General features: G+C 42.6%; 1 protein-coding gene across 3 annotated transcripts in view; it reads left to right on the plus strand.

Annotated features, from left to right (window-relative positions):
- Positions 1-25023, plus strand: part of LOC126272493 (sex peptide receptor) — a 3488090-nt gene that overhangs the window by 3393686 nt on the left and 69381 nt on the right. For all 3 annotated transcript variants that reach the window (XM_049975380.1, XM_049975382.1, XM_049975381.1), the window contains one exon: positions 396-441. The gene's annotated coding sequence lies outside the window, so the exon portion shown is untranslated. The remainder of the gene's footprint in view (positions 1-395; positions 442-25023) is intronic.

Below are 25023 nucleotides of genomic sequence, written 5' to 3' on the forward strand. Positions count from 1 at the left end.
TCCACAAAGAGCATGGTATTCGCGTCACATACCTCAGAACCAGTGTATCCATGAGAGAAAAAGTGAAGCGGGGGGAGGGGGGGGGGGGGCGAAGGGAGTGCTCTCACTAGAATCACTGATACAGCGAACGAAATTCTTTCCACTTCTTCTCGTTTTCCAGATTGATGCTGCCACGAATATGTTTCCTCCGAAAAACAAGCTTAATTTTTCTTTTTTTTTTTCTCCTCTTAAGTACTTTAGTCGTTCCGTCCTCGGTGTCGATGTCAAAATTTGGATACGTATAACGAAATGTAAACCTTCTCCCTTTTCGGAGTGGTCTCGATACCTGTTTCTTAACGAATTCCACGAGCTTTAAAGAAGATTCCAGCTAACGCATGTTCTGTTCTCATTTTCAGATACCTCACTAGCAGGGAAAAGGATAATGATGGCCCTGTATCTCTGGTAAGTGATGGTCAGTTCAACAAAACTATTAAAATTATTATATCATACTCGTTCATTGATAAAATGATAACTCAAATACGGATTTCATTACAGTATTTTCATAAAAAAGTCTAGAAGGAAGACAAAATAAGCATGGCGGCTCTTTTCTTAAGTTTAGATTACTTACGTAATTTTTATGGTTTCTTAGTTAAGTACAAATAATGACAGTTAATGCTAAAGCACAGCCTTTAAGAACATGCTAGAGTGAGGAAAAACTAAATCCCCCCGTCGGAAGTTCGAACCCTTCCTCGGGCATGGGTGTGTCCTTAGTGTAAGTTAATTTAAGCCAGATTAAGTAGTGACTAAGCTTAGGGATCGATGACCTCAGCAGTTAGGTCCTATAAAACCTTACCAAAAATTTCCAAAATTTCCAAAAACTAAATCCTAGAGACATAGTATAAACTACGGCCACGTGACGAGAATGTTTTTTTTTTTTGTCATGATATATAAGTGATGAAATAACGAAGACTCTAGCATTAACATTCACAATGACATTCGCATCGCATTCCTTTGATGATTTGATTCTGTTTCTGACTGTAGTTCATCGCTGAATTAACGTTAAGTGTATGTTGAAAACATAATTTGGGAGCAAAGCGTTATTCAGAATCGTACGTATTGTTTATCTAGTCTCAGTCACAACTTAATTTCTAAAACATTGTGAGACGAGACCCATATGTTAGAGATGTTTTTGTGGGAGAGTTTTGAGTCGCCTTACTGACAATTAACTGTACCATTTATCTGAAGAGCCATCGACATCTTGTTAAAGAAGTTCGATATTTTTCCTCATCGGTCAAATATTTTCGGTAATCGTGTTCGAATTCTACAAGGCGAAATCACAGAGAACTTTAGCTTGGAGTAGATCTATTTTTCTGAAAGACATTTACTAACGAAAAGTATGAAAAACTGCCATGTTTTATCTCATTATCATTACATACGAAACAAAATTTTCTTGGTAGTTTATGAACCAAAGACATAGCACGATCGCATTTCAGTATCGTATAGGATATCATTTTTAAGGCTATATAAAAGAAATCATAATCTCCCAGTACAAACAATATATGAGCGTGAGTAGTCAAATTAAAATTCTTTTTAATTTTTTTATTTGGTTAGATAACGGAGGACATTCTGCCGAAGAGCCATTTATACACTTCATCTAACATATTTGATCAGTGCATGAACCTCAAAGCGACTGCTTTATTTAATTGTGGACGAACTGTCAGCAGTGTCTACAGTAATTAAAACTTCCGGGCTAAGAGGCCGTGGTCCAATAGTACACTCCTGGAAATTGAAATAAGAACACCGTGAATTCATTGTCCCAGGAAGGGGAAACTTTATTGACACATTCCTGGGGTCAGATACATCACATGATCACACTGACAGAACCACAGGCACATAGACACAGGCAAAAGAGCATGCACAATGTCGGCACTAGTACAGTGTATATTCACCTTTCGCAGCAATGCAGGCTGCTATTCTCCCATGGAGACGATCGTAGATATGCTGGATGTAGTCCTGTGGAACGGCTTGCCATGCCATTTCCACCTGGCACCTCAGTTGGACCAGCGTTCGTGCTGGACGTGCAGACCGCGTGAGACGATGCTTCATCCAGTCCCAAACATGCTCAATGGGGGACAGATCCGGAGATCTTGCTAGCCAGGGTAGTTGACTTACACCTTCTAGAGCACGTTTGGTGGCACGGGATACATGCGGACGTGCATTGTCCTGTTGGAACAGCAAGTTCCCTTGCGCGTCTAGGAATGGTAGAACGATGGGTTCGATGACGGTTTGGATGTACCGTGCACTATTCAGTGTCCCCTCGACGATCACCACAGGTGTACGGCCAGTGTAGGAGATCGCTCCCCACACCATGTTGCCGGGTGTTGGCCCTGTGTGCCTCGGTCGTATGCAGTCCTGATTGTGGCGCTCACCTGCACGGCGCCAAGCACGCATACGACCATCATTGGCACCAAGACAGAAGCGACTCTCATCGCTGAAGACGACACGTCTCCATTCGTCCCTCCATTCACGCCTGTCGCGACACCACTGGAGGCGGGCTGCACGATGTTGGGGCGTGAGCGGAAGACGGCCTAACGGTGTGCGGGACCGTAGCCAAGCTTCATGGAGACGGCTGCGAATGGTCCTCGCCGATACCCCAGGAGCAACAGTGTCCCTAATTTGCTGGGAAGTGGCGGTGCGGTCCCCTACGGCACTGCGTAGGATCCTTGGAGTGCATCCGTGCGTCGCTGCGGTCCGGTCCCAGGTCGACGGGCACGTGCACCTTCCGCCGACCATTGGCGACAACATCGATGTACTGTGGAGACCTCACGCCCCACGTGTTCAGCAATTCGGCGGTACGTCCACCCGGCCTCGCTAATGCCCACTACAAGCCCTTGCTCAAAGTCCGTCAACTGCACATACGGTTCACGTCCACGCTGTCGCGGCATGCTACCAGTGTTAAAGACTGCGATGGAGCTCCGTATGCCACGGCAAACTGGCTGACACTGACGGCGGCGGTGCACAAATGCTGCGCAGCTAGCGCCATTCGACGGCCAACACCGCGGTTCCTGGTGTGTCCGCTTTGCCGTGCGTGTGATCATTGCTTGTACAGCCCTCTCGCAGTGTCCGGAGCAAGTATGGTGGGTCTGACACACCGGTTTCAATGTGTTCTTTTTTCCATTTCCAGGAGTGTAGAAATACTTCTCCCTGACGTTTCGTTGCCAGCTGCGGGCAACGAAACGTCAGGGAGAAGTATTTCTACTATTGGACCACGGCCTCTCAGCCCGGAAGTCTTAATTACTGAAGACGCCGGCCGTGAAAGCCTACACGCTATGATGTCAGCAGTGTGTTTTATAGATTTTCTTCATATCTAAGCTCAGGTTACTATTGATATTTACGTTAAAGATGAGAACACTGAAGCAAGAAATTTTGCGATACTGCCTAGGGAGTCAAACTTTCTGTACTTTGTTATTATAATCATTAAAATTACAACAGCCAGGACTCAGTTTACACCTAAAATCGTTAAAGCTTTATTTCCCTTAGCAAATAACGCACTATAACATATTTGTGTTTCCAGAGACTCGTTTTCTAATCTGCCGAATAAGTCTAGGATGAGATGTTGGCTGAAGTAGCATCTTGCACCATTTTCAGAGTAGTGCATTTATTATGATGAATCATATGACATAACTGCTCACAATGCTTTGAGAGCATTTACTATCATATCAGTGATAAAGATAATTTTCATTGGTATAACACTGCTTCTGGGAATTCTAGTTTCAGCATTCGGCAAGTGTAGATGCAATTTTCCCATTGAATTCTTTTCACAATGTACTGGACGGTTATAAAGAAACTGACGTTGTTCCAAGCTCTGCAGTGCGTGCTGTATACGTCACAAGGCGCTGAAACATCGTATGTGTGTTCATTAATCGGTTTCCTTGTGGACAATACTGAAAACATATTAGTTCCACTTTCTGCCACCGGATGAAAATATAGCTCTTCACGCAATTTGGATGTTTATTTATTTTAGTCATTCATTTGTTTAACCTGATGTTATTACCACCATGAGACCGTCTGTTACCTTGGATCAAGGTTCCACATAAACAACGCATTTTTATGTCATAGTTACCCAAGAAATAACAATATCATATGACAAATACCATTAAATGACTTGAGCGTGTATAGTGACAGTGTGAATAAATAAAACTGACTGGGAACTCATAAAGTTAGTAATAGCAGTATTGTACTGCTCCACTACAACTACTACTGCTGCTGCTGCTGCTGCTGCCAGTAATAGGGATAATAGTTATAATATTATTAATAATAATCATATTAACAATAATAATAACTGTAATGATGCTGCTAGATATAAAAAGAATGTAAAGGTGGTCAAAATTGTGTGTTGTGATACTTCGAGTATTGGGGAACGAACACTTAAGGAGACTGCACAAGCTACGAATACAGGGAAATTAGGAAAATCAGTTGGAAAGAACGATTTGCAAGGGGAGCGAGTGCGTACAGCGACAATAGTAATCGTTACTGTTCCTTTAGTAGATATGGCATTAACTGTCTTCTGAAGCTGGATCCCTTATTCCGTTCTGTAATATGAAGCGGGAAGTTATGGCAAACTCCGGCTCCTGCTATCGAGAATGACGACAGATGAGAATTTGTTCTGATGCGAACAGGTGTTTCCACCACGTTGTTCAGACAAGAGCATTAAGGTCGAGGAAAGATGTGGAGGACAGTGTATGTCGATAAGACAGCAAGAAGACAGGGGGTAAGGATATCTCTCAGCTTGTATACACGAAGCCATGATACATGTGCATATGACGGCGTAATGTGATCAAATACTCTAACATCACAGATACAACGAACACAAGTATTCATATCCAGTTGTGGGTGCTGTGAGCATTTCCGAGCACTGTCTTTCAGAAAAACATCGTAAGTATCAGAGTTTGTACGAGTACCTTTTTCAGATCAGGAGTGAAGAGATTTTCTGGTGGTTTTAATGGTTTTAACTTCAACTCTATATACTTCGCCCATTTTGAAAGTGCGCGCAGTTAGGTACTGAGGTTCTCTATAGCTAACTTCTGCTTCATTGGTTTCGCACTTAGTTACAACTGGATGTTACCAGCGGAAATATGATACACGCAGTATCACAGAACTGATGACACAGCATTGACATTCAATGAAAACAGTACAGGACCTAATACCGAACCCGGGGGACACCTGATACTAGGTGCCTCCATTGTGACTCTATGACGCCGGAAATGAAGCACTGTTGGCGAGACAACATGTGTTAACTTAGCCATTGCACTGCAAATGTTGGCAAATTGAGGCTGCTAAGTGAAATCGAAGTCGACAGAGACAAAGATTTAGCTGATGGGTACAGATTAGGTTAGAATAGATTAAATTAGTACTTGTTCCGTAGATCATGAATACTTCGTAATTTTTTGGAACGTTTCAGGTTAATAAACGGTGTCTGTACAAGATATTACATTATACCAAATATTACATGACTAGAAGGAGTTGCCATTTAGAAATTCTTTTAATTTCCTTTTAATTGCTATATGGCTATGTGTCAGACTTTTGATGCTATTAGGTAAGTGAACAAAGACTTTTGTGGCAGTATAATTTACCCACTTCTGAGCCAAAGTTAGATTTAACCTTGAGTCGTGAAGATCATCCTTTCTCTTAGTGTTGTAGCCATGTACACTGCTATTACTTTTGGATTCGCTCGGATTGTTAATAACAAATTTCATAAGTGAATATATATATATATATATATATATATATATATATATATATATATATATATATATATATATATATATATAGTGAGGCTAAATGAAGATCCCTAGCTCCTTAAGTAAGTCTCTGCAGGATGATCTTGGACGAGCTCCAGCAATTATTGTGATTACACGCTTTTGTGCAATGAACACTCTTTTACTCAATGATGAGGTACTCCAGAATATGATGCCATACGAAAGCAGGGAATGAAAATAGGCGTGGTAAGCTAATTTACTGAGATGTATTTCACCAAAATTTTCAATGACCCAAACAGCATAAGCAGCAGAACTCAAACGTTTCAACAGATCTTCAGTGTGCATTTTCCAGTTCAACTCCTCATCAATGCATACACCTAGAAATTTTGAATGTTCTACCTTAGCTACCGATTTGTGATCGAAGTCTATATTTATTAATGGTATCATTCCATTTATTGTGTCTAACTGTATATACTGTGTTTTGTCAACGTTTAATGAGAGCGCATTAGCAGAGAACCACTTAATGATTTCTGAAAAACATTGTTTACAATCTCATCAGATAATTCTTGTCTGTTGGGTGTGGTGGCTATACTTCTATCATAGGCAAAAAGTACCAGCTTTACATCTTCGTGAACATAGAATGGCCAGTCATTAATATATATTAAGAACAGCAGAGCACCCGAGACCGAACCTTGCGGTACCTCATTCTTGATTGTTCCCCAGTTTTATAAATTATCAGTTTTTTAGAATATACCCTTGTAAACACCCTGTGCATCCATGACAAGATCCAGGCAGAGGTTGTGCTGCGATGTTTAGAGAAAGGTGATTGGTGTTCTTGTAGTAGGTTATTTGTGATTAGATAGTTTGTTAGCTAGTGTGGCCAATATGTTCTAAGACCTTGGATAATACAAAAAGGATCCAAATAGGTCGATGCTCGGTGGGTGCTGTGGAAACGTCCTTTATAGTTAGTGGTTTAACTAGTCACTGTTTCTATGTCTCAGAAGAAACACTTGTGATTAAGAAGTGATGGAAAACATAGTGGGCAGTAATGAGTCAGTAATAAGCTTCATCATTTGCTATATGACGCCATCATGTCCAGTGTCTGATACACTTGAAGCTCTGGATAGAATTTTTCATGGCTCCATGAAGTAATCAATGAGTTTTGGTTTCGTTGTGGCTGTAGGCAATATGAAGTGCAGGTTCAGTTCCTAGGTTGGGACATTGTGGTCAGCTTTTACTTTAACCATGCAGGTTTTTTCATAGGATACCTGGTCTCTTGCTGTAGCCGGTTAATGTATATGCATACATGAATTTTGCATTTCTCACAGCTTCAGGGACGTTGTTGCACTGCTGCTTATAAGCAATATGATTTTCACAAAAAAGGGGAGGGGTGATCAAATACGTGATAACGGTGGTTCTGGTACGTTTATTAAGATATGTACAACATGTGTTCCGTATTGTTTCTTGACTCAGCAGCATGTTTCATCAGTAACACGGCATCGTAAACAGTTAACCCCAGCATTTGCGGTGTAACTATAGCGATATGTTATCATATATTAGCCATCAGATCAGAAAGAGTCCAAATACATCCCTGATAGACGAGATCTTTCAGATACCACACCGTCATAAATCACATGGACTTAGTTCTGGGAATCTGGAAGGCCACCCATCATGAAAATGCCTACAGATTTCGCGGTCATTATCGAAGGTTTCTCGAAGTAAATATTTCGCCTGGTACGCAGCATGCGATGCCGTCCCATATTGCATAAAAGTAGTGGTGCAGACACAGTTGCGTTCTTCCAACACTGGAGTCACATGTTGCACAAGGAGGTATTGATAAGGCGTAAACGTCAATAGGTCTCGAAGAAAATCGGACGGTGAATGAAGGAGTTTGTGAAGCCTAACCACACAGTCGCGTAAGCTGAGTGCAGTGGATTTCGCTACAGAGCATGTGACTGTGCAGAATACCACAGGCGACAGTTCTTCAGTTCACGGCACTGTGCAGGTTACAATGTGCTTCGCTCGTAGAAAGAACGTTTCCCGGCCACGTGTCGTCAGTTTGCATGAGCGTCAAAAACTGAAGGATGAAGTCACGGCGTTGCAACCTATCTTTGAACTTCAGTTGGTGCGCATTCTGATTGTTTTAGGGAGACCAGTGTAAACTGCGGTGAAAAATCTTTAGAGCTGTTGACTAAAGGCTAGACAATTCTCCAGACACAGCTCGAACTCTGGCCGCAGAGTCTGAGGCATGTGCTGCAAGGCCAGTTAGAGCTACACCAACTTCATCAACGACAAAAGTGGCAATGGACCGCCTCCCTCTCACTACTTCACCAACTAATTAATCTGTTTCTTCAAATTCATATTCATAATCTTTACCCCACTTGTGAAATGTAGCCTCTTCGCGGCTGCTTCTGACCACTATATTCCCGTAATGAAGCGCTGCTGTTGCTGCCGTACTGATGAAACACCTTTAAAGACAGTTCACGGTCTTTCTTCTCAATAGCCAATGCGTTACGCGCAGAAAATTTTTGCCTTCTTAACTCTTACATCAACGGTCACTTCACAAAAGAAATCACCTTGGGTCGCCAATTGACACACAGCAAACTGACGTCAAAACAGGAAACATTTCACATTCTGACTGCCTATAGCGCCATATTTTCAGCTGGTGACAGAAAGTGGAACTATCATGTATTCAGCGTACTTCGCGGGCAAACCAATAAATGAAAATATTTACAATGTTTCGGCGTCCGGCGAAGTATGCAGCCTGTAACGCAGCACCCGGAACGCCATCAGTTTATTGTAATTACACGCTACACTACATTCCTGATGTGCAATATGATTAAAATTAGAGCTACATTTAAATGCTTTTATTTGAGAAACTGCTATCTCTATCTTGCTTTCAGCATTAAAAATGATCACATCGAAATAATTTGTATTAAATCGGTAGTGCCATCGTGTTTCAAATAAGGAATGCTATACTGCGAAAGTAATAACCTGGCTTCTCCTCACAGCTCTATTCTAAACTTGCTATTATTTAGTCAGTCTCAGCTGTAATACCTCCAGGAATAACGAGAATGAATTCGTCAACAGTACAAGGTTTCTGGTAGCCACATAGTTAAAAAATCACAAAGGCGAAACTTGGTGGCGAAGAAACGCTTCATCAAATTACTTGATATGAAAACACTCGTCGGTTTCTGGTAGCCACTGAGGAAAATAGGTGATCCTTGTAGTGAAAAAATACATAATCGAATTACATGATTTGGAAATGTACGTTGAACATCTGCACAATTCTGGCGAAGTAGACTCTTGTTCGATCTTAGTGGAACGTATTTTCTTATAAGTAGACGTGTAGTCTCTTAAGATAACGTGTGTTAAACATTGTGTGGCAAACTGCACGCAAAGTTTGTACAGTAAATGTAGCGTCCCCCGACATACCACGACGTTGCTTTCTTCGAGCCGTAAATCTTACAGTCCGTTGCAGCTAGAAGTCCTTATCGGCAAAGTGCACATCCTGTTTGGTATGACAAAATTTCGTCTTCTTTCTGGACGACAACGGAACTTAGTTTCAAGAATTCTTCCATTGGTCGTCGACTATTCATGTGTCCAACACAATACTGTAACCTACAATCTTTTCCTCTAAGTTACAGACGATGATCTGCTGCCGTATCTCATCGTGTCTCATTCTATTATTGTGATTCACAGAACTAATCTCAAAAACTTAATATGGGCTTAGCTAAACCTGGTTAATTTTTTTCTCTTACAATTCATAACTTACTAACATACGCGGAACTCGCTGCTGGCATTATTTGTGGAATTTCGTTTGTTGCATAAATCGTAGATTCTTTTGCTTAATGTTCTAAGATTTTAACATGTGTAGTATATAATGTTGGGAATCCACAACTCCTTCTTGGCTGAATGCTATCGTTCAGCCTAGAAAAATGAATCATTTAATTAGATCAACTGTCTTGGTTTCTAATATTAGCTTCCATCGTCCTAGTGAAGATCCTACGATAAAGGCGGTTTGTACGAATGAAGATTTTTTACGTTATATGACCCTATAACATCAAGCAATTCATGGAGTTCCCTTTGTATCAGGCGCCCTGAGTGGCCGAGCGGTTCTAGGCGCTACAATCTGGAACCGCGCGACCGCTACGGTCGCAGGCTTGAATCCTGCCTCGGGAATGGATGTGTGTGATATCCTTAGGTTAGTTAGGTTTAAGTAGTTCTACGTTCTAGGGGACTGATGACCTCAGAAGTTCAGTCCCATAGTGCTCACAGCCATTTGAACCTGTGTATTACTCTTTCCCAACCGACAACAGAGTATCTGAACCAATTAATATTTCATAGCCAACTAGTATGGCAGGTTAAGTTTAAAGGATTGGAGCAATATTCCCTATTTATGAACTGAAGACCTGTTTTATCCCGAACACCATGCGTTTAATGTTTACATTATTTTATAAAGCACTCCGTCGGCAACCCACAAGTGGCTCATCGGGACCACCCGACAGCCGCGTCATCCTCAGATGAGGATGCAGATAGGAGGGGTGTGTTGCCAGCACACCGCTCTCGAGGTCGAAAATGGTTCAAATGGCTCTGAGCACTATGGGACTTAACATCTGAGGTCATCAGTCCCCTAGAACTTAGAACTACTTAAACCTAACTAAGGACATCACACACATCCATGCCAGAAGCAGGATTCGAATCTGCGACAGTAGCGATCGAGCGGTTCCAGACTGAAGCGCATAGAACCGCTCGGCCACTCCGGCCGGCGCTCTCGAGGTCGTTATGATGGTTTTCTTTGACCGTAGCCGCTACTGTTCGGTCGAATAGCTCCCCAATTGGCATCACGAGGCTGAGTTCACCTCGAAAAATAGCAACAATGCATGGCGGCTCGGATGGTAACCCATCCAAGTGCCGGCCACGGCCGGCAGCACTTAACTTCGGTACTCTCACGGGAACCGGTGTATCCACTGCGGCAAGGCTTTAGCCACATTATTTTATCAGACTTCAGATACCTTCTTCAGAAAAGAGCTCCTATTTACTTTTTATTCTATATTTCAGAACTGTAGATTAAACAAGGTCACAGACATTTGTATTCCATCGTCTTTGTTTGTGTGTTTGTCACCCTACCTAAACGAACATAGCAGTGTGGCACCAGCATGGATGATCTGGGTTGATTCTTATCTTCACCTAAAAACTTGTCTTACTGAAAGGGCTTGAGGGTTTATTTACCCTTTGAGAAGGAATCACAAACCACTTGAAGTGCCTTGAATTTCGGTAGCAGACACAGTAACCCGGATAAGAGAATGCGCCTGCAACACATACCCTTCAAGCTGTTGTCGAGTGATGCCGTATATGGGGGACAAAACAGTGGTAGGTTGTGAGGTAACTGTTCTACACTGAAGAGAGTAAGAAGGACTAGAGTTAAGTTTCAGCAAACATGCATCTACTTACGCAACGTGAGCTGTAGCAAAGCTATCACAAATATAGCTTAATAACATCAAGAGAGTGGTATGTTCAAAACTGTAACACGCAGTTTGAAGAGATAATTCAAAGAAAAATTGCGGTTCAATACTCCATCACCGACGATTTCAGTAGAAATGGAGAAGGACGGAGCAGTAAACCGACTGTGACTATTCTGCACTTCTGTTAAAGTAGGGAAATCATGTGAACCTAAATCAGACTCAAGCGCATTAATCAATGTGGCACTTCGCTCTGTTATTCTGTCGGAAGAAGTGTAATGCTTGCGGTTCTCTCCTTTTTATCGGACTAACTGTGTTTTACGTCCCATACTTTCCCAGTCCGAACTCATATTCCTCATTGAATGACCTTGTCAGGAAAGGATTTTTACTTTTACACTAGGCAGCGCATCAATGAATATCTTCATGGCTTTCGCATTGCGCATGAGATTCTTGTTTTCTCGTGTGCCGTAGAAAACTAGATAAACTCTGTAGAGTAAGTACAAATATAAGGCATACACATTAAATAAATAGTGGATGATGAGCACACTCACACGACACACATGTCCGTATCGTCATAAGGATTAAACGGCCGCTTTCGTGATGGGAAAGTGCTTCGGCTCCAGATCGAATACGCATGGCGGGTTAACCACGATGATTGGAAAGCCGACCAGCCTGCATGTCGTTTTTATGCCGTTTCCCACGTCCGACTAGGCAAATACCCGGCCGGTACCCAACTCTCGCCTCAGATACACTATTCGCAAACATTTAGAATAGTTCGGGATCTTTCACACGCATTACACTGCACGCAGACAATTTTGATATATTACCTCCCGTTAGGGTAGCAGATTGGCGACAGGAAGGGCTCCCGTCAGCCCCTTAAATTGACTGCGGAGGTGCATAGCAACAATAACTATCCTGCATCGTTGCGTGACAAGGGCAAAAGAAGGAAACAGTAGTACACAAATGGGCTATTTCTAAACTGTTCTATACTGTTTACTTACAACTAGAAAAACTGCTGGATCGGTTCTAAAAGAATAAGTGGACAACTGAAAATGAGCTGTACTGGACTTGGAAATAAGTATATATTATAAATCAAAATGCCAGTAATAGATGCTCATAAACTTGTACACAGATAGCATGAGAGGTATAGAACTTTTTTGCTAAATTTTTCGTCATCGGAAGCGGTGTAACGAGGTACCAGACTTTCTAGTTGGATATTCAAACGTGAAATACCAAGTATTTCTTGCACGTTTACTAAAAAACCCTCAAAATCCTCATATTTGGAGAAACTTACAGACATACTTGACACCGCAGACGACATTTAGGGAAATTCACAGTATTTGTGATCTGGATGATCGGCAAAAACTTGAATGTAAGCTGTAGGAATTGGAAATTAGTGACTATATTTTGAATTTATTGACGTGATGAGAAACTGATTGTCGTCGGCCGGTGTGGCCGAGCGGTTCTAGGCGCTTCAGTCAGGAACCGCGCTACCACTACGGTCGCAGGTTCGAATCCTGCCTCGAGCATGGTTGTGTGTGCTGTCCTTAGGTTAGTTAGGTTTCAGTAGTTCTAAGTTCTAGGGGACCGATCACCTCAGATGTTAAGTCCATAGTGCTCAGAGCCATTTGAACCAATTTTTAGAAACTGATTGTAATGTGTAGAGATGCATGATTATGACCCTGAAGTGAGTTGTCAGTACATCGTTGTTACAAGGAATGTCATTAAACTGTGAAACGTACGTTTTTTTTCCACTATTCCAAGCATAGCATGATAGCTGGCGAACTCTCTGCACTGGAAGAAAAAGATGGTGCCTTCCAGGGAAATGCGTATTTCATAGCCGATATGGGAAATTGTTGTGGATAAGAAACTGAATTTGTGTTAATGGCTTCAGTTGCATGAAACTAACAGACGAACCTCTTCAACTTGCTCTGTTGGGATAAATAATAGTTTCAGGATGATGAACGTTTTAGACAGTTATCACCACGAGTTGTCGAAATAATTGCACGTAAAACAGCTAAATGAAAACAAAACTGTTCATTAAATGAGTGATAGGGATAGAAAACATGGAACTATATGTCACGTGAGATATGAAGTAGCTGTGTAATCGCAGATGCCTTATGACTGTCATATAAGTGTTTGCCGTACTTTAAAAAGAACATCATTAAATTAAAATTTTTGCGTATTAAGTAGCATGATTATCACAGCTATGAAGAGCAAACAGCCCTCTGTGAGACACATACTCATGTTCAGAAAAAAAAAGAAAAACCAGAACGCCTTGAACGACAAAAGATAGGACGCTCATATTCATAGAATATGTACATTAGAAAGTTCCACAGAAATGATTGGCATTTCAGTCACCTCGTTCAGCGTGTGTCCTGTTATCTAGTAGCCACAGGGTCCGCCTAGGGTCCTCACAACTTCTTCCACGCGTGATGGCATCGACGCGTATAAGGTGCGAATGGAGTCCTGTGGTGCAGCCATCCATGCTGTATTCACCTTGTTCCAAAGTTCATCTGTGGTGGTTGTCATTTGGTCACAGAGCTGCACACGACGTTTCACCATATCGCATATACTTTCGATTGCCGACAGGTCTGGTGATTTGACGGACCAGGGAGAAGGGTGGCATCCTGTGACAGCAAGAAGGTATGAGTTCGTGCAGTAACATGTGGTCGTGCATTGTGTTCATGAAAAATGGTGTCTGGGGGTTGGGCAGAAAGCGTATGGCTACGGGTCGCAGGATGTGATTCACGTAGTTCACGATGGTCACAGTACCCTTTTCCGTTAGAACAGTTGGCACTATTTATTGGGTCAGAATTCTTTCTGGCGTCTTCTTGAACTAAGTCTAACGAGTCTATCACAGATAAAAATTTCTTAAGATCAGTATCTGCGACGTTAAACAGTTTCCTTCTAATATTATTGGCAATCTAGCCTTCAAAACTCGTAAGAGGTCGCGTATGGCTGTACCCGATAGCATCCCTCAACATAAGGCGCTTAGTTGGCATTATACGTCTTGTGCGAATGTCGTCACTCTGACGCAGCTTCCCCTGTATGCGGCGAACCAAAATGCGGCCATCATATCCAAGCAAACGGCACCTGGATTCTTCCGAAAATACTGTCTGATGCCATTCCTGTCGCTCGTAACATCGTTACATCCCCCACTGCCGTCTAGCATGTTTCTGCAAAGTCGTCTAAGGTAGGCGGAGAAGTGGACGACGCGCACGTAACCCATGCCGTAATAAACGGGGACGAACTGTCACCAGTGATTGTATACGACGTGCTATAGTTTTCCACTACTGTGCCACAGCCGAGAAGGATGCAGATCTGTCCTGCAGTGCCATTCAGATGAGATGTCGATCCTCTCTGGGGTGGGGGTGGTCTTTGTCGTGCGACCTGACCATCTCGTCGTGTTCCAAGGCCTTCGGTGAACCATTTTGCACACACCCGTTGCGCTGCCTCGTCCTACACGAGCAGCAGTTTCCAGGAAGAATACTTCACATTACTTTATGCCAATGATGCTACCCCTTTCAAACTCAGTGATTTTGCGGTACGGTAAGCACATTCGTCTGCGAGGCATCCTGCACGTTTGTTCAAGTCACGCTGATCGATTATCTTTATTAGTAGCGACAAACCGATAGGCGGTGTTGCGCCGCGATGGTGAGGTTGACGTGGTTCAAACGCTAATAATTTCTGCACAACTTACTAATGTATCTTTAATGTGAATATGAAAGTCCTACCGCTAGTCGTTCGAAGAGTTACGTTTTTTGTGAATACAAGTGTATTAATATCGTATGTCAGATCTTGTGATAGAAACAAATGAGTCTCATACTACCTCTTGCTGGATAATTGAGATCATCAGGGTGGCCAACTCATCATTCCATCAGTAAGGTAAAGCTACTCATCAAACTTCAGCTAAACTGAAATAATTAAACATCTTTAGATAACAGATAACAGAGAGGAATAGCGTAATGGAAGTGTACAGGTGGGGGCAGTATCACGTACAAAAGGTATAAAAGGACAGTGCATTTTCGGAGTTGTCACTTGTAGTTAGGCGACTCATGTGAAATGGTTTACGACTCGGTTACGGCCAAACGACAGTAACTAACAAACTTTGAAGACGGAATGTTGCTGGGAGATAGTCGCATGGGACACTCCATTCTGGAAATAGTTAGTGAATTCGATATGTGTGGTGAGAGTGCCAAATTTCAGGCATTACTGGCTCACCACAGGGAACTCAGTGTCCGACGGCCTTCACTTAACGACCGAGAGTAGCGGCGTTAGCGTACACTTGTCACTGCTAACAATAGGCAACACTGAGTGAAATATAATCATAAATCAATATGGGATGTATGAGTAACGTATCCTCTACGACAGTGCGGTGAAGTCTAGCGTTAACGGACTATGGCAGAAGAGGACCGATGCAAGTGCCTTTGCTAACAGGAGGACATCACTTGCAGTGCCTCTCCTGAGCTCGTCACCAGATCGGTTGGATCCTAGATGACTGAAAAACCGTGGCCAGGTCAGATGATTCCCGATCTGAGTTGGTAAGAGCTGATGGCAGGATTCGGTTGCGGTGCAGATTCCACGAAGCCTTGGGCCTAAGTCGTCGACAAGCCACTATACAAGCTGGTGATGGCTCCATAATTGTGTGGGCTATGTTTATTTCAAATGGAATAGGTCCTCTGGTTGAAATGAATCGATCATTGACTGGAAATGGGTATTTCGGCTGGACTTGTTACCAAACAACACTGGTGCTATTATGGATGACAATCCGCCGTGTCACTGAACCACAGTTGTACGTGATTCGTTTGAAGAGCATTCTTGACAATTCGAGCAAATTATTTAGCCAGCCAGATCACCCAGATATGAATTCCTTCGAGCATTTTCGTGACATAGCCAGCAAGTCGGTTGTTACACAAACGTCTGCATCGTATACACTGTTGCAATTATGGACGGCGGCAGAGGCAACATCAACATAGCTTTGTATTTCTTCAGGGGACTTTCAACGGCTTGTTGAGGCCACCCCACGTCGAGGTGCTGAACTACGCCGGGAAAAGGAATGTCCTACACAATATTGGGAGGTACCTCAGTGTAGATACTCTAATAATGGGGTAATACTTCTACATTACAGAAGAATTTAAACTGAACATAAATGAAACATTAGAGGGATCGTCTTTAACAGCGAACGACATAGGTTGACAGAGCTAAATACCCGTGTAGGAATTATATTTCCAGTTCTGTTGACTGGATGTTTGCAGTAAGAAATTGAAACTATATGAATCTTTTCAAACTGTTCGAAATCGACCGTGGTTATTGTAGTGAAGCTCTTTTAAATATTGATACGTGCAAGTCGTTAAATTTTTTCCAGTTTCTCGAGCTGTTAAAACAAGTTAAATGCCTATTTAGAACTCACGTTTAGATAACTGGGATGCTAGTAAATACGACAAATTTCCCCCGAAAGACAACTTCGAGGAGTTAACCTGCACCTCATTGTGCTAGTGTATTTCCTACAGGAAATGATTTTCTCAAGCGAAATCTGCTGTTATCTGAAGTGTCGTCAGTAAGCTCATTGGTCATTCTACACACTTCCTCGTTATCTTTTGGAATGCCAGATGTATTGGATTCCTCTTAAATGTTAATTGATGAGCATGGAGGCTATACTTTGAAGCTCATCTAAATGACGTTTTCATCGCCTCCGAAAAGTTTGTAATACTATGTGCCCTTGATTCCGCCAGTGATTTGTGCAAACATGGAGGTAGATGGAACCAGCTGCGACGCACTGTTCCTGTAGAGCTATAGGAAGTGGTTTGTGATTTGTGTGATGGTACTTCATGACATCTCAGACGTGCTAATGTAAGATGAATTTGTGGGTCATAGAGCTGAGTGCTATTAGACATGCTGCCCACTAAACCATTTGAGCACTGTTGGGATACTGATAAATACCTACTAAACAGTGCATAAACTATAGATGGATATATGTCTTGTATGTCATTCTTCGCCAACTTTCAAAATCTTTAGGTGACCACTCCTTACCAGTGTACGTCTTGTTCAGCAAAATGTAGCTGCTTCTTTTCGTTTTGGACAGTTGTCTGCCACATGACCAGAAACCTACCTCTGTCTCCCATAATGATAACAGAGCCTCTATTCACTACGGGGTAATACAGTCTGCAGAACCTCTGGTAGTACCAACGTAATCTGCATGCTGCCCATGTTTCTGAACGGGTGCTGAAGCTGTCATAATAAACTAAGTTCTATGTGTTCCTTACTGACTTCGATCTTGAATGTAAATGTGACGATCATCTCAACACGTAAATCTCTGATGAATATTAATTTCACTCCTTTGCCTCCTTCTCCACTCACAACATACTTCCTGTCTAAAGGCTAATTTTTAAACATTGTCTTATGTTCTGATCCACATTTTCGTGTCACGTGTCTCTGGAATCTGTAGCAGTAGTTCGGTCATATCTGTCTGAATTTGACAACATACAGTAACTTGAGATCATAGATTTTATGCTTTGACAAGATATTCTCCTCAATGAATACGCGTTGAGATGTTGTTACAATTTCTAAGCTAACGAAAAAAGACGACGCACCACAAAGGAATTATCCGAATTTGACGGAAATCAGTAGATGTGATGTACAAGTACAGGCAAACAAACGAATAAAATTTCAGAACACTTGGATGAGCTGTTCTACATCTACATCTAGATCCATACTCTGCAAGCCACCTGACGGTGTGTGGCGGAGGGTACCTTGAGCACCTCTATCGGTTCTCCCTTCTATTCCAGTCTCGTATTGTTCGTGGAAAGAAGGCTTGTCGGTGTGCTTCTGAGTGGGCTCCGATCTCTCTGATTTTATCCTCATGGTCTCTTCGCGAGATATACGTAGGAGGGAGTAACATACTGCTTGAATCTTCGGTGAAGGTATGTTCTCGAAATTTCAACAAAAGCCCGTACCGAGCTACTGAGCGTCTCTCCTGCAGAGTCTTCCATTGCAGTTTATCTATCATCTCCGTAACGCTTTCGCGATTACTAAATGATCCTGAAACGAAGCGCGCTGCTCTCCGTTGGATCTTCTCTATCTCTCCTATCAACTCTATCTGCTACGGATCCCACCCTGCTGAGCAGTGTTCAAGCAGTGGACGAACAAGCGTACTGTAACCTACTTCCTTTGTTTTCGGATGGCATTTCCTTAGGATTATTCCAATGAATCTCAGTCTGGCATCTGCATTACCAACGATCTACTTTATATGAACATTCCATTTTAAATCACTCCTAATGCGTACTCCCAGATAATTTATGGAATAAAGTCCTTCCAGTTGCTGACCTGCTATTTTGTAGATAAATGATAAGGGATTTATCTTTCTATGTATTCGCAGCACATTACACTTGTCTACATTGAGAGTCAATTGCCATTCCCTGCACCATGCGTCAATTGTCTGCAGATCCTCCTGCATTTCAGTACAATTTTCCATTGTTACAACCTCTCGATATACCACAGCATCATCCGCGAAAAGCCTCAGTGAACTTCCGATGTCATCCAGAAGGTCATTTATGTATATTTGGAATAGCAACGGTCCTACGACACTCCCCTGCGGCACACCTGACATCACTCTTACTTCGGAAGACTTCTCTCCATTGAGAATGACATGTCGCATTCTGTTATCCGGGAACTCTTCAATCCAGTCACACAATTGGTCTGATAGCCCATAAGCTCTTACTCTGTTCATTAAACGACTGTGGGGAACTGTATCAAACGCCTTGCTGAAGTCGAGAAAAACGGCATCTATCTGAGAACCCGTATCTATGGCCCTCTGAGTCTCGTGGACGAATAGCGCGAGTTAGGTATCACACTACCGTCTTTTTCGAAACCCATGGTGATTCCTACAGAGTAGATTTGTAGTCTCCAGAAAAGTCATTATACTCGAACATAATACGTGTTCCAAAATTCTACAACTGATCGACGTTAGTGATATAGGTCTATAGTTCTGCACATCTGTTCGACGTCCCTTCTTGAAAACAGGGATGACCTGTGCCCTTTTCCAATCCTTGGAACGCGACGCTCTTCTAGAGACCTATGGTACACCGCTGCAAGAAGGGGGTCAAGAGAAAGGGCTTCAGAAACTGAGCGCGTCAGTAATGCGTTGGTACACCTCTGGCCCTTAGTCAAGTAGTTATTCGGCTTGACATTCATTGGTAGAATTGTTTGATTTACTCCTCAGGGATATCGTGCAAAATTCTGTGCAACTGGCGCTTTAGACTATCTGAATGCTGTGCTGGCTGGAGGGCCGTGCCCATGTTGGCCCAAGCGTTTTGCATTAGGAAGAGGTCCAGCAACCTTGCTAGCCCAGGCGGGCATTATCTTGCTAAAATGTAAGCCCAGGATGGCTTGCCACGAGTCACAACAAAATGGGACGTGGATATAGTAGACGTACCGCTGTGGTGTAAGAGTGCCGTAGATGGCAACCAAATGAGTCGTGTTACCAAAGGAAACGGCACCCGAGACCAACACTTCTGGTTCCTGAGCCGTTAGGCGGGAGACAACAAGGTTGGCACCCTATTATTCTCAGGGGCGTCTCCAGACATTTATTCGGCTGGAATCTCATTCACTGGAGTAGAATTGCCTTCAGTGAGGTTTACCGCTTCCAACTGAAGCCAGTGGGAAATGATAATTAAATTAAAGATCTTTATTAAAAACAACCTTTCACAGGAAATTTTAAATTCACGATATTTAGAACACAATCCATAAAGCATTACACCACATCAGCAGCCAGTCCGTCGTAGCTGTCTCATACTGAAAATTAATCCGATGATAGCTTCGGCAGCTGAACAATTTGGTATTCATTCACCAACATGAAATTAGGTCCATAGACATGCCTCCTATACACACCAACAAGACTAATTAGTTAGCCGGCCGCTGTGGCCGAGTGGTTCTAGGCGCTTCAGACTGGAATCGCGCGACCGCTACGGCCGCAGGTTCGAATCCTGCCTCGGGCATGGATGTGTGTGATGTCCTTAGGTTAGTTAGGTTTAAGTACTTCTAAGTTCTAGGGGACTGATGACCTCAGTCCCATAGTGCTCGGAGCCATTTGAACTAATTAGTTACTTCAGCGTGGAGTTTCTCTGAAACACAAGTACTTTTACGCAAAGTTTTATGCACAGCCGCTCGACGCCTTTCACAGTAAATGCCTTCAGCAAATATCATAACCCACTAACCGCTAGCCACTGTCTGAACAAAACAAGAAAAGGCATAAAACAACCACAGTAAGGCATCGTAATTCCAGCCTAATAAGGCGGCATCTGTGTGGAAAAAAAAAAAACAGAATCCGCAGTCCAACTGTCCTACATACACATATTAAATGGCTCCACTACTTAATATACAGAACGTACCGTGTAAATACGAAGTGTCATTGAGTCCACATACAACGTGCTTCTGTCTGGAGCAAGAAACCATACGTTACACTACACTAATCACACGTTTTACGTCCGACGGGGGCCCTCAAGGCTTCGCCCAACGGCAAACATGTTTAGCCCTTCCTTCGCTACGTGTGGCTGTCATGCCTCTTTCACGCGGAAGAAATTGCACTCCGCATCATAGTCACTTCTGAAACATAGGCTTTTCTTACAAACGCCACAGTCGAGTGAGACCTCTTTAGCGTCCAATTGCCCAGCCGTAACTAGTTTTCAACACGAGGAGTCATCACTCTGTTCTCTCTCCAGCATTTCCGAACATGCGCATCTTATAAGCCATTTCTAGGCAGCCACAATAGAAAGACACAATATACCGATCGACTGCCCAAATAATTACCTCCTCTCTCATCAGCAGAGAGAAAGAGAGAGAGTGAGAGAGTCGGGGGGGGGGGGGGGTGAGATAGAGAGAGAGAGAGAGAGAGAGAGAGAGAGAGAGAGAGAGACGCCTGCAGCCGTCGCATGACCGTTCGACCTCTATGCTTCAGCGGCGCTATTACACAACAGTTCCAACACTTGGCACAACCTTTTATCAGATAACGAGTAAAAATTTTAAAATAGCTGCTTGCTTAAGAAAGAACGCATCTACTGTGCCCGGTTCCTTTATTCCTTGATAAAATTTTTGCTTGTGGAACCCAAAAGTAGCAAAATCGTACTTAGTTCCCTTTCGTCCATTTCGCTGTATTACTGTAGCTAGCGTAAAAATTTCCGGCTCGTAAATGGAGCACCTCAAACATTGCCCGTCAACGGTGGCCGTCGATGTAGCTGAACGTGTGACTGGATGTCGTGTGGACAGCGAGGTTGCTGGGCAACATTACCGTTTCATGCTGTCGTCAATACGAAATATCTGTGGCTCTATTACCCGCATTTGCCTTTACAGATTGACACACCTTCCTTTCAAATGTAGTAATATCCGGCGAACAGTTCGATCTGTAACATGCATCACGCACGAACGTAGTTCTTTCACACTTTTCTTGTTGTTGCACGATATTTCTTCACGCTCAATACAACGGCTCTTCGCTGCTTCCGACGTAGCAACGGAGAGGGTCTTGCCGGCTGCAAAGTACCGTCCCAGGGGAGGAACAGGATGCTGCAGCTCTGACGATTAATATGCTCCAGGTAATTGGAAGCGGGGACCAACCAGGCCGTAGATCTGTCTATGTGCAAGCGAGACACAGCGGTCCTAATCAGAGCCATTAGGAGCGACATGTTCAGTGTGTACCTCAGTTGCTGTTATGTACTGCATTACTGTGCTTAGACGAGCGGTTCGTATGTCATCTTGACGGAAACGGCCATTCAAAGGGACGAATGTCATTTACTGTCCTGTATATCACAAAACGAACACTCAAACAAGAAAGATGGTAATAATATTCCTGGTAATATCACAGTGATTTGACTTGCATCAGATGGATGCGGCGCCCAGTGTTCTGTTATAAGTATATCGCCAGTGGGCAGAGCAGCAGTCAACGTGAAATACTTAGAGTACGTGTTCCCAATTATTGGATATTATTTCTAATCTCAGACATAATTTTCGCTTGTACTCAAAAGATGGGAAGAGAGTAGATGCAACTGTAAGACCAAACCTATTTAAGGCCTTTCCTCCTGAATTTAAAAATGTCATGGCGCTCTCAGATACAATCTCTGTGATGAGAAAATTGTATCAAATGTCATCCGCCTCAAAGGTAATTCAAAATCAGTCTATATAAAATGATTTTCCTCAAAGTAAACGGGGAGACTGATAGACATCAGTCAATGCTGAAGTGCGCTACAGATCAGAAATATGTTAGTTCAAGCGCTTCTGTAAGAAATGTTTTGCATGTTACTTCGACAGTCAATTATGGGTACAAGTATCACCGCTACAGAAAGAACACAAAGAAAATGTTGTGGGGAGGCCAACTAAAGGCTACGTTTTACTGGCAGGATACTTAGAAAATGTAACATACCTATTAAGGAGACTGCCTACAATACGCTTGTTCGTCCTCTTTTAGAATACTGAAGCACGATGTCGGATCCTTACCAGATAGGGCTGACAGAGTACACCGAAAAAGTTCAAAGAAATGCACCACGTTTTGTATTATCGCGAAATATGGGAAAGACTGTCACAGAAATGATACAGGATTTGGGCTGGAAACTATTAAAAGAAAGGCGTTTTTTTCCGAAGGCATCTTCCCACGAAATTCCAATCGCCAACTTTCTCCTCCGAATGCAAAAGTATTTTTTCGACACCGACGTATATAGGGAGTAACGATCACCACGACGAAATAAGGGAAATCAGAGCTCGTATGGAAAAATATAGGTGTTCATTCTTTCCGCGTACTTTACGAGAATGGAATAACAGAGAATTGTGTAAATGGTTCGATGAACCCTCTGCCCGGCACTTAAACGTGATTTGCAGAGTATCCATGTACACGTAGATGTAGAGACATAAGCCATATAGAACTTTACTTTCAAAGCTCATTGACAATGGCTGGAAATCTCTGTCGATCTTTCTTTCTTTCTCGGGCTTTCGTCCCGCTCCAACGCGGGGTCGGCTTTCTTATGACGGATTTGGCGGTGTTAATCACAGAGGGTGTTACTCCGAACCCCCCCCCCCCCCCCCCCCCCGCCCTGGACGGAAGTAGTGTATCCCAGCGGTCTGTGACTAGTGTTAAGTCATGAAATAGTGCGAACGTTTTCAAGGAGAACCGCCTAAAAACCACATCCAGGCTGGCCGGCATACCGGCCCTCGCCGCTAATCCGCCAGGCGGATTCGATCCGGGGCTGGCGCGCCAACCCGAGTCCACCCTGGCAGGTGGAAATCTCTGTCGATATTTTCATACTATTTAAGTATTGTGGGCTGTTTGATGAACAAGAATAAATTTATAAAATGATCTATTAATAAAGTGAAACGATCAGTGTCAGCGTGGTTGTAAAGTATTCGCCTCAATGTTTAAGACTAGCGGTGTGGAGCTGAAATATCATTATCGTCGTAGTCGTCGTCTTAGTAATTTTTTTTTTCACTTCAAGCATTATGCCGATTTTCGTTTTGCTTCCTCAGTCTTCCTTGACTTTTTCTTCCATAATGGCTTAAACCTTTCTGTCTGGAGAGGTGATGTTCCTCCATTTATCCTTTCGCTATTTTCGTTCCAGTATGTGCTAGTTTCTTGCGTTGTATTTAGGATAACAAATATATTCACCTATTATCAAATTTTAGAATTTCGTAATCTGTCTTCTCGTCTGCATCCCAGTTCTTCTCTTAGAAAGAAGTCCCATTTCTTTTCCTTGTATACGAATTTCTTGAAGTTTACTTACGATTCTATTTCGAAAACAAGCATTGAAAGTACCCTTGTGTTATAAAATTTCAGTCTTGTTTCTTTTGTCGTTAAATTTTGTAGACATCTGTTTCTTCTTCCGCATATATTCCCAAACTTCGCTAATATCTTCTCGGTAACTTCGTCACGCTCCTACGTGACGTCTCAGTATAAATAGATAAAATGCTTGACCTGTTCTGTTATTCTATTCTTGATTGCTTTTAAAAGCCATTGATTTTATCTTCTTTTCAGTAACCTAATAAATTCATTCCGCTTTTTAAGACATCTCCATTCTCTGACAGAGATCGGCGTCCCTTGCGTATTAAAGGCAATTGAGGCGGAACGTTATGTTAATTTTCATTCCTTAGAAAAGATCTCCTGCTATTTCCTAATTTCATCATCTAAATAAATGTCAAAAATTGTGATAAAAAGGGGCACCGTTGTCTATCTGTATTTGTGGCTGTGTTAGAGCACCAATCGTATCTTAAATTACAATCGTGTGTTTGCACAGATCCTTTAAAAAGTTTATTAGGTATTGTAAATTTCATCTTTCCATGTAATTCTCTACAGTTTCTTTCTGCCATCATTATCGAAACCCGTAATGAAATCAATGAACGCTAAATGGGTTCCCTTAATAAAATATCTCTGATTCTCGGTTATTTGTTTAATTATAAACACAGCATCCCATTGCCTTATAAACTCTCAGGTGTAGCCTTTCACCTACTGGTTATTATTGTTCTATAAGCATTGTATGGGGTATCCAGTAAACTAACACCGCTATAGTTCTCTCAGTTACTCCGGTGTCATTTTTTTACATTGATATTAGCTTTGTTTGTCACCATTCTTCTGGAATAACTCCATTTTTGCAGCATATATTAAAAATACGTAGTAAGGTGAAATGTTGAAGTTTATTTGTAGCTCTTTTTATGAATCTGTGAAATTTAAATAATAAACTTGCCAGTTCTGTTCTTTGGTGCCGGCCGAAGTGGCCGTGAGGTTCTGGGCGCTACAGTCTGGAGCCGAGCGACCGCTACGGTCACAGGTTCGAATCCTGCCTCGGGCATGG

The sequence above is a fragment of the Schistocerca gregaria genome, chromosome 5 (assembly GCF_023897955.1).
Source record: "Schistocerca gregaria isolate iqSchGreg1 chromosome 5, iqSchGreg1.2, whole genome shotgun sequence".
NCBI classification, from domain to species: Eukaryota; Metazoa; Arthropoda; class Insecta; order Orthoptera; family Acrididae; genus Schistocerca; species Schistocerca gregaria.